The sequence below is a fragment of the Agrilus planipennis genome, unplaced genomic scaffold (genome assembly GCF_000699045.2).
Source record: "Agrilus planipennis isolate EAB-ADULT unplaced genomic scaffold, Apla_2.0 scaffold215, whole genome shotgun sequence".
NCBI lineage: Eukaryota > Metazoa > Arthropoda > Insecta > Coleoptera > Buprestidae > Agrilus > Agrilus planipennis.
This window is the reverse complement of record NW_020439005.1, coordinates 340959-352141: the sequence shown is the minus strand read 5'-3', so window position 1 is coordinate 352141 and position 11183 is coordinate 340959. Positions and strand designations below refer to the sequence as shown.

The 11183-nt window shown below is 34.1% G+C and overlaps 1 long non-coding RNA gene across 1 annotated transcript; it reads left to right on the top strand.

Moving 5' to 3' along the window:
• Positions 1-1831: 1831 nt before the first annotated feature.
• LOC108740156 lies at positions 1832-10436 on the top strand. The gene is made up of 3 exons (XR_001938276.2): positions 1832-1916; positions 8238-8348; positions 10069-10436. It is a non-coding gene; the product is annotated as an uncharacterized LOC108740156 (long non-coding RNA).
• The last annotated feature ends 747 nt before the right edge of the window (positions 10437-11183 follow it).

Here is an 11183-nt window from a genome sequence, read left to right as displayed (position 1 = left end):
TTTATTTACGATTGTTTATAACAAATATATATAAAAATTAAGAAGATAACTTCCTCTTCATATCTGTAAAGTTTTATAAAAAACGCTTGCAATCTCAGGATTTAAGGAGAATGGAACAGTGACTTCCTTTTTAGTGAGTATGTTGCTGGGAATGAATGAATGTTATGATGCACCGGTATATGTCAAATGTCAGCATTCATCAATTTCGATGATGTCATCATCACCATAAGTTCGTCAGTCCTAAGACTGATTGGACATGCACCTCCAATTTTTCCTATCCTGAGCTAATTTTCGCATTTCCTCAAGACTAGAACAACCCACAACCTAACTATTTCCGAACAATAATCTAATCTAGGTTTACCCCTACTCTTAACTCCTGTTTCTGCCCCTAATAAGTTTTTGACTAGACCTTCATGCCTAAGAAGATGCCCTACTAACCTATCTCGCCTATTTCTTAGAGTCCTTAATTCTCCTATTCATTCTCTCTATCCACGCTACCCTTATCATTCGCCTGTAACACCACATTTCGAACGCTTCTCTAACTTTTTCTTTTCCGCAGCGCCCACCGTCCATGTTTCGCACCCGTACAGCATCTGACTTCTATAACTGCTGTTGCCCTTTATACAAACTAAGTGTCACTCTTCTATTTCTATAACTCATTCCTACATTTTTAAGCACAATATTTAACATCTTGTCCCATTTAACAGTGCCAAAAGCTTTTTCTAAATCTACAAATCCTATGTACGCAGTCTTTCCTTTTTCTATCGTTTTCTCTATTGCTACCCGTGAAGCTAGAATGGCCTCCCGCGTTCCTCTATTTCTTCTAAACCCAAACTGATCTTCCCCTAATAGTTCTTCCGGTCCTTTTTTCCATCCTCCTCTGTACAATTCTACTTATGATTTTTGACGCATGGGAAGTTAAAATAATTGTTCTAAATGTCTCGCACCTCTCTTTTTAAGTATGGTTACTGCCACGTTCTGTTTATAATCCTCTGGGACTTTCCCCGCCTCGTAAATGTGACTAACTAGAATAATTATACTAATTTTTTTTTATGTAGCCATATCCAAACTTGCCTAATTGATCTTTTTCTTAATCGGACATACCATCATCGTCATCATAAGGTCGTCAGTCCAAAGAATATTAATGTACACCAAAGCGATTCTGTGACTCTGTATTGTTCATGATATATAACTTTTTAATACAATTTTATAGGCAGCCACACTTATTTTCAGTTGAAAGATTATCGTTTATTTACCCTGATCGATATTTTACAAATTGTTAATTGTAAATATTAAGGTTGCTGTTTAAAAACGAACAAGTTCTTTGGTAATAGTTAATATGTACATACGTATACGTATACGTATGCCCGTCGATTTAATCGAAAGTGCAAGTAAAAAGTTATGAGCATGTCGATAACAAGAAAGATGAAATTGGATTTTATTTTGTAATTGGATTACCGGAACTTTCTTTACTCTGCACCGGCAGTGAAAACGTTCCGCGAAGGTGAAAGCCACAGACTTTATTAATATCGAGCATCTCGTTAAGAAGAAAAACGCTTATTTAATGAACTTACACTGCAATTAATAAAAGGAAATGTGTAATTAAAATGTCAAGGTTAAATCATACATATCCTTTATCCATTTGCACACAGATATCAATACTGTTTATAAACGAGTGAAGTATTTTGCAAAATATCTGGCTAAAAAAGCGGCTGTAACGGGAAATACATAAACAAATATTTGTTTTGTTCTAATAAGAATTTCACTCAGGCAAGATATGTATAAATATTGACTACAGTTACCTGTATGTATTGTGTTTTCAATTATGGGTAATTGTATAAAGAAAAAAATATGTTTTTCTGTATCAGTTGGAGTTCCTTGTTGTATACAGAAACGTGTTTGTGGATCGAGTCAGGGTAAGTATTGTAAAATCTGTATATATCGAGAAGGGTTGGCTTTAGGGAGAAGATACAAGAAATTTTCTTCATAGAAAAACGCAATTTTCCGCAAGAAACTGCGTATCCCTAATTCCCATATTCTTAATGTAAAGTGGAGAATAGTTTTCATCGTCATCATCATCATAAAGTCGTCACTCCTAAGACACGCACCTTTACCCTTTCCTATTCTGACATAGTTTTCGCATTTCCCTAAAACTATAGCAACCCACATCCTTAACTATTTGCGAACAGTAATCTAATCTAAGTCTACGTCTACCCTGCTAACTTCCGTTTCTGCTTCTAATGTATCTCTGACTAGACCTTCATGCCTGAGAAGGTGTCCTACTAACCAACTAACCTATCTCGCTTTTTTCTTATTGACTTCCATAGAGTCCTAAGTTCTCCTATTCTTTCTAATACCTCTTCATTTCTAACCTTTTCTTTCCACGTTATCCTCATCATTCGCCTATAACACCACATTTGAAACGCTTCTAACCTTTTTTCCGCCGCGCCCACTGTCCATGTTTCGCACCCGTACAACGCCGTGCTCCAAACATACACCTTTAACAACCTTTTTCGAATTTCTAAATTAATCGTTCGCAAGCATAGAAGTGACTTCTTTTTATTGAAAGCGACTTGGTCCTGCACTATCCTCTGCTTTATATCCCTAATACTCCTACCGGCGTCCTGACTTATCTGACTTCCTAGGTACATAAAATCAGCCACTTCTTCTTATCTTCTTCTTTATATTCGCTCCTTCCCTACTTTTTTTTTCGTTGCATACCAGTATTTTAGTTTTACTTTTATTTATTTTCATACAATACTGTTTTGTCAATGCCGCTTCCATTTTATTTAAAGCTATCTCTAACTCCTCCTTACTAGATGCTAATGCTGCTATACAGTTTTCATAAAAAATGTTAAAAATGCTTTTTTAAAAATGATATTAATATTCGTAACGGTATTTTAGTTATACCTATAAATCAGAACTTTTTCGAAATACTGCGACTGTAGTAGGAAATAGAACGACATTGAAGTAAAAAATTACCCGTCTAATAATCGTAAGACCAACATTTGATACGCAAGTTAAAATTTAACATTGACATTTCTATAATATACTATTTTAATACGTACATTTTTAATAGTCCTTGTAAATATTTGATTCATATTAATCAATATTCCATTTACTAATTGCATTTATTTTTTACGTATAAATAAATAGTTTTCAATAACTTATAATATTGCCTACAATTAAAAACATATTATCTATCAGTATAATATACGGCTTAACGTTCCTACCGTATGACTTTTTAATAATATCAATTGTTTCTAGAAATTCGGGATTCTTTTTCAAAAATAAAAAAATAGTCGTAATCGTTCTAATGTTTACATCAGCTACTGTTTACAGTTCATATCAGGGTTGAGATTATTTAAAGCAGTTTCACGATTAGGAAATTCTAACTACTATAATTGTAAAATCTGAATCAGTTTTTTTTTTGTTTGGTACCTTTCCACGCCTTAACTACCCAACCGATCACCATCAAATTTTGTACACACATTGTCGTGGGTACAGAAAAGGACATAGAGGACCTTTTATCCAGAAAAAAAGTACTGTTCCCGAAAGATAGAATAATTAGTTTTATACGGTCGTCGACGACTTTTGTCACATATTTAGAGCGCGATTGAAGTCACGGATTAAACCTATCAAAAAATTTTCTCTACACATTTTCAGGGGTGCAGAAAATGACACAGGGTACATTTTATCCAAAAAAAAAAATACTGTTCCCGATAGAATAATTAACTTTATGTGGTCAAAATTGTGATTAAAAATCATGATTAAAAAAAAAAACACAAACAACTTTTACTTTTTGTAATTGCTACATTATTTCGAAGAATAACAACGAAGATAATGACCGATAACCTTTTTTGATGACTTCATTACTCACAATTACTTTAAATAAATTGAACCGGCTCCAGAAATACGAAAGCAATTTCCTCGAAATCGAAATACTAAAATAATTAGTCGCATTTTTACGATGCATTTACATTTTTTGTTTGTTCCTAAAACCATTTGAAAGACAAAAAAATGCACTTAATTTTCAAACAGTTGCAAGCATAATTAACGATAATGGCGCAATAGTAAAAACGTTCAGAATTTGAATAAAAAGGCTACCACTTCCGAATAATTCCTCTCTACTTATACGTACTTGTTGAAATCAAACTGTAAACTTTATGAAAGTATATAATTTGAAAGAATTTAAACAAAAGCGAAAGTGTTGGCCAGGTACAGAGCCTTTTTTGTATCGAAAGAAAGCTAACGTGTTTAAGAAGAGTAATCATTAGTGTACAAATAATACACTGAAATACTAGTGGAACTTGTACCAACTTTGCGGCTTTCTTTTTTTATTTCTAAAGAAAAAGTTGATTTCATTTTTATTTATTTCATTTCTAAACAAGCCATTGAGATACGCACATTACGCCGTGGAAGGTTGCGAGACTCGAAGTTATCGTAATAAATCCTGTTTAATCGCATAATTCGAGTTTTGCACATATTTGCGACAAGTTTTTAATTGACAATTTTTTTCGGAAAAACGACGCTCGGTTTGGAGTCTGTCATCAGTCCGGTGCGGCTTGGCGGTTTGGACCGCCGCGCCGCGCTGGTTGACTTTTAACGTTAGCCAGAACGAAGAGCAAACATGTGCGGTTAGTTATACGTATGTACAAAGCTGATCGTATAGCTGTTCATATATCCGGTTGAACAGGCTCAGTTTTTTCAATTGACGTTGACTGGATGATTGCTAAAGATTAAATGCTGCGAAATATCTTATTAGATCGAAACAAATAAAGAAAATCGTTCTCGATCTTACAGATACGTACTTATATGTGAAACGCCAGCAATATTTGTACATAATAATATTCACACGTACAACAGATACGTATTTATGTTAATGCGTGATGTGTGTAGATACATAAAATTCATAAACGTATGTATGCATGCTTATGTATTCATATAAGAACATTGAACATAATCGACTTTTATATTCGTGTATAGTATGTACAACTGGCTTAACCGGATTCAAAACTGTACAGCCTGCCTTGATGTGTCTAACGACATCCCAAAGATGATGGGCTAACAGTCAGTGAGGAGTCTCCTCTTTAATGTCCCGATACCAGCCTTTTTACTTTATTCGGAAAATTATATCTACCAGAAGGTTTTATTTCCACAATGAATCTTTCACGAAGATAAATACACTTTATAAGTAAAAAAGAATTCATCCCAATTTGGAACAACAAACTGGTTCATTGCCACATATTAATGTTTGAAATAAATATAAAGTTCAGGATTAAATGAAAATCCTTGGACGTCTAGATGAAACCACTCTTTCTTTTCAATTACGCTACTTTTGTTTATCACTAGAAGGATTAATTGATGTCATAGTGATGTCCGATGCTGATGAATGTGGACAGATCATCAGTTCATCTACTGTTATGGAAGAAAGTCAAAACACCGTGGATAGAAGAGGTTAAATGTGAGGAGTTATTAGGAAGAATAGGAGAACAGAGGCAATATGGAAATTAATAATAAATAGGCCAGTTAGGTTGGAAGGACACCTTAACAGACATGAAGGTCTAGTAAGAGACATATTACATGCAGAAACAGGAGTTATGAAGGGTAAAAATTGACCTAGATTAGGTTAGTGCTCGCAAATTCATGTCTGTCAAAATTTTCAGTCTCTCTCCAGTCTCTCAGAGTCTTTCAGCGTCTCTAAGAGCGTCTCTCAGTTATTGTATAGGTGTTTATATGGATCTCCCACAATCTCTGTATGAGAGACTCGAACGATAAAATTGTTAATTCAGAAATTCGAGTCTCTCACAGAGAGACTGAATGAATAAAACTGAAGAATTGAGAGACTCGAGTCTCTCGTAGAAAGACTGGGATCTCTGAAATATGTTGAACTTGGAAAATTTTAATCATGTCTATCGAGACACCACTTATTGAAATGAGGATCTCTCTATGAGCAACTCGAGTCTCTCATTCAGAGACGCTAAACAGTTTTTTTGACAGTCTCTCGACAGTCTCTCTCAGCGACACCAGAGAGACTCGATGAGAGATGAAGACTCGAGTCTCGCTTTCAGAAATTCTGAGAGACTGAACATTTTTATCTCGGGTAGAGATGTAGGTTGCTCGAATTTTTGAGAATTGTGAAGATTTGCTCAAGATAAGTAGAAGTGGACGTGTGTGTCCAACAAATCTTGGGGCTGAGGACCTTTCAGAATGTATTCCTGGTTTATTATTGAGAATTGTCAGTCTTGTTTTTAAATTCATTATACAAACTGCGACATAAAATTCATCATTTTCAAGCTTCTAGAAAAGCTCCATCAGCTTCAAAAGATGTCAATTCAATGTTATAAATGAACAAAAAATACTCTACGCTATAACAACTGTTGGTTAAGATATCGATCAAATGCAAAAGCAACTTAACTACTACTGGTCGCACTAATCAAAGTCATGAGCAATTCTAGACATACAGAAATATAATACACTCCTTCATGTGAAAACTAAACCGTCTATTATTTATCCATGCCTATCACATACCTAATACAGTTACGATAAATACGGAATCTAGTACCTACACGTAATAGTAATGTTAACTTTTCGAGAAATGCCCTTAATAACTGAAACCGTTGTAAGTGATTTTTAGATAATTTTGTTTAAATATGTTTTACAAAGTCATCAGTCCCAGCACTATTACCTATGATCATTGCAGTATTTCAGATGAATCTGATAATTATTTTTCCGTCAATCCACAAATGCTGATAAAAAAATATAATTTACTTTAACTGAAAATCATATGTCTTCCTTTTCATTTTTCACAGTTTTTAAACTACTCATCTTTAAAAAAAATTAAATGAAATTTAATTAAAAGTCTGTCAAAAGACGGCACTTTACGCTGTTTAAATAAGAATATTGTAAATAGTTAAGAGAAAACCCCGTTTTAAGTTTCAAATGTATTTAAGAACGTTCAGAGTCCGTCGTATTTATTACTTACTTAACAACCACGGCAGCGTTAATAAGTTGAAGTAAAAGAAAGAACGGCCGAAAAAAAAGACGGTACCTACCATCGAACAAAAACGCGTCGGATATCAAATTACCCGTTCGCCTTGAACCCCCTCGTGATGGGCAGACTAATTGAGATTGCAGAAAGATAAAATGGACCCCTCGAGTAACATCTAAACTCTTCTTTCTCGTTTCGAGGTCGAAAAAATAATGTTTATTCACACCACCTGTTCGAAATGCGTGGTGGATAATAACTCACAAATTTTTCGTGTCAAAAACCGGCTGTAGGGGGAGTTGAAGGACAGGGTACATATAAGAAGACAAAAACACGGAACGATCCCTACGAAAGCCCCGTTTCACTTTTCATTCCAAACAAAAATCCGTCGCCCTTTTAACATTTCTTTGGCCGATGCAGGTGTCTTGCAGCGAGGGAGACATACGGATTTTATACGTATAGTGGTTGTAAAAGTTGTAAAGATGTAAAGGGTCACCGTACCAACATTAAATTTCCACGTCGGTCGTAAACAACCACCGAAAGACCGACCTTATTTTATTTTCTGCTGCCAAGCATTGCTTTTACGGGCCTGAGATTTGTTTACGAACACAGTGGCGTGCTTCACATTTACCACTTAAAATTCAAGTATCAATTTTAATAGATGGACAGTTTAATAAGTGCAATGGAAAATTACTTGTTATACCTACCTACGTATCTGTACAACGTAAAAGAATACGAGAATGAATAGTGAAACAATTGTCATGAATTTAAATTTAAATAGTAGAAATTGAAATTAAGACAAAATGTTGAGATAAATCAAAGAATTGTTTAAATTTAGTAATTCTGCTCAAATTGTCCCGTCAATTTTCAGAAATATTTTTTGTTGTCTAATCCAGAAAACGTTGTTGTTATTAATAATCAAGTATTGTGTGAAACTTTTTTTCAGTTGTTAATGTTTACTTTGAAACTAAATACGAATGTACCTTTTGATTCGACAGCTATTTTGTTGTGAACTAATTTTGTAACATTTTACAAAATAAAATTCTTTTTTATATCGAAAGTTCGATTATTCTTGGAGATACCACGGATAAAATCCCAACATAAAAACATATAGGTAGTCACATAATGTACTAACAAACTATCACATTTTACCAAAGAAATCAGAATTTTTGTTTGCTTCTAAGAATTTCTTACCAACAAACCACATATCTCTCTAAAATCAATATGCAAATTTAACATTTTCTTCTAGTTAACCTGACGGGGGTAGTACCAAATATACAAGGAATTTACTTTAGTGAAATATCCATTTTTAAGATCCATTGAACTTTGTTTCCATAAGCGGAAGTTTAGTTTGTTCACGGTAAGTTCCCAGTAGGCGGAGGTCTACCATAATTAATATGCTGTTCACATTATGGGAGTGTCTACTTTAATTCGTTCTAAATTTTACAATAAAATTGTTGAATGAATTTTCTATGTACCAGTATGAAACACTTTTGTAAAAATTTACTAAATACTTTGGCATGAAAATGGTCCGTTTTTTTCTAAAGTTGCACAATAAGCATGCCAACGTGTACTTGGACCTGTTAAATTGCATCAAGTTGCCTTTGAAGATGTCCTTGTTTGTCATGGCATACATAAAATTCAAATGGCAATACAAGAAAAGCTGATCTTAAATTAATAAGAACGGAATGTTTGGCGTAAAGTAGAATTGTCTAACTCTAAAATTATACCTGGTGTCCTTTCTCTAAATCATAAAAATAAAAGACTGCCTATTTAGTGGGTATACCTAAGGTTGCCATCTCTAAAATACGGCTGAAGAGGACCCTAGTTGGTCCTAAAACGGCCTGAGGTAGAGGGGTTTTAGTCGGTAGGTCCGAGGACTCCTTCCTCGGGAATCCGACACTACCCAGTCGTACGGACGGCTGGGTGTCTTCTGAAGATTTCCCCTCTTCCACGAAAACATAAAAAAAAAAAAATCTCTAATATTTGGAAACCAGGACAAGACGCGTGAAAACCCCGGATTTTAGAGTCCAGAACCCGGACATGTCAACAGGTTTTTTTAAACATAGTCAGTGTAACAAAAAACAGTTGAAAATGTCATAAATCACCCTTTTATTTATTTTCAGACCTTAAAATTAAATTTAGTTATTCTTTATCATCATTTTCAATGTACCTAACCAAACAGAATCTTATTACAGTTTGTTACAAATTGTTTTAATAATCAGTTAGATTTCTTTTACGTGTGTGGCGGGCGGCCCAAGACTTTAAATTTTTAAACCAGGACTACAAATGAAGCCCCCCGCACGCTCCTCGGATGCCCTCTAAACTAGGACAAATCAGGGAAACCCGGACGGATGGCAACCCTAGGTATACCAAATATCATAAAGTGACTTAAATACAATACGCTTTTAACAAAACTGTAATCATCATCATCATAAGGTCGTCAGTCCTATGACTGATTGGACACGTACCTTCACTCTTTCCTATCCTGAGATATTCTTCGCTTTTGATAAAACTAGAACATCCCATATCCTTAACTATTTTGAACAGTAATCTAATCTAAGTCTACCTCTACTCCTCATAACTCCTGTTTCTGCTTCTAATTTGTCTCTAACTATAGTCCTATAGTCTTATAGATATCTCTATTCTCCTATTCTTTCTAATACATTCTCAATTCTAACCTCTATCCTTATCATTCACCGGTAATAACTAATAATATTACACAAAAAGTAATACTCATTAAAGAATAAGGAATTATAGATTTTTTTTTATTAAACTGTGTAAATAATCCTTTCTCCCAACTGCAACGTTAAAGTTAAAACCTTAGATTTACGTCATTACAAAGTTCATTACTCTTACAAAAGGATCGGTTCCCTTGGTAACTATAGAAATCATTTTATGGTGTTTTACGTGCCTATACTTGTATACCTGGAGGCCATTGCCAATGTCTTTCGTGCCATAATTTCACCTTAAGATTAGAAAAATACATTTTTATTTCGTTAAGTGCTCTCATAGTAGAATTTGTTGAACTTGAGATAAGAAGAGTAGTCGATACCTGTTTTATTTCATGGGCCGAGAAGAACACCACGACATCATAATGGACTTAAAACCCTCGAGGTACCCTGAGCAGGTAGAAGAAGAAGGACTCGACCCTATCAACGCTCACAACCTTCCTTCGGACTTTCTAATACACATCTGATTTTTGTTACTAACCAATTTATATTTCAGCCAGTAAAAAACTTCTTTAGATAGATATCTGTACCTATTAACAGAAAAAAATCGGTACCTATACCTGTTTTCTAGTTAATAATGTTTAACCCTACTGAGAATATTTTAACCGGTAGTACAACAAATTTCTGTAACAAAAGAAAGCTTCATAAGTAATTATAAAATTAAATTACTTAAAGTAAATTTTTGTATACTCTTTGAAAATGGTTTAAGCACCGAAACGATCGTCAGAGAAATAAATGAACATTGTGAAACTTGCCAAGCGTTTTAATTCCTTTACTTTAATTTTATAAAAATGTTTCACCAAGTGACAAGCGAATCTACAATTTCAAATATTTTAAGTGATTATAATATAAAATACGTTTTATGTATAACAGAAACTCTAATATTTTCTTTGGTTATTACTCACTGTATGACGAAAGATAGGTACTTGATCCTTTGATTTCATTTGCAAGCGGTTTACTTTACTATTTATTTTCTTGTACATTAAAGTGGGTACACATATTTTAAATTCATACAGCGATTCCTAGCGATAAAAATATTCGTTGAATATGTAAAGATTATCCAACAGGCCGATTGATTAGAAATTCTGTGTGCTATACTGCGTAAAGCTGTCTAAACAAAAAAGAAGTAAAGAAAAACGTACAACTGCATTTAAAAACACATGCAAGCGCACCCATAATAAAATGTAGCTTTTAGTCATCATGCTACCACTTGTCTTGCGATGCATTTGTCTTTGTGTAAAACATGCCCATAAAAATGTGTGTATGATTTACATGTGTACTTACAAATGCACATACACGTATCTGTAAGAGTATGTACATGTACATTTGTGTGGAAGTGCAGTGGATATTGGAGGTTGAAGAAGAGGACTTTCTCTCGTCAACCGTCAACAATGAATAGCTTATACTGGGTGATTTATCGAAAAATGCTAAGAATATATTTGTAGGGTGTGCCTTTTCTAACT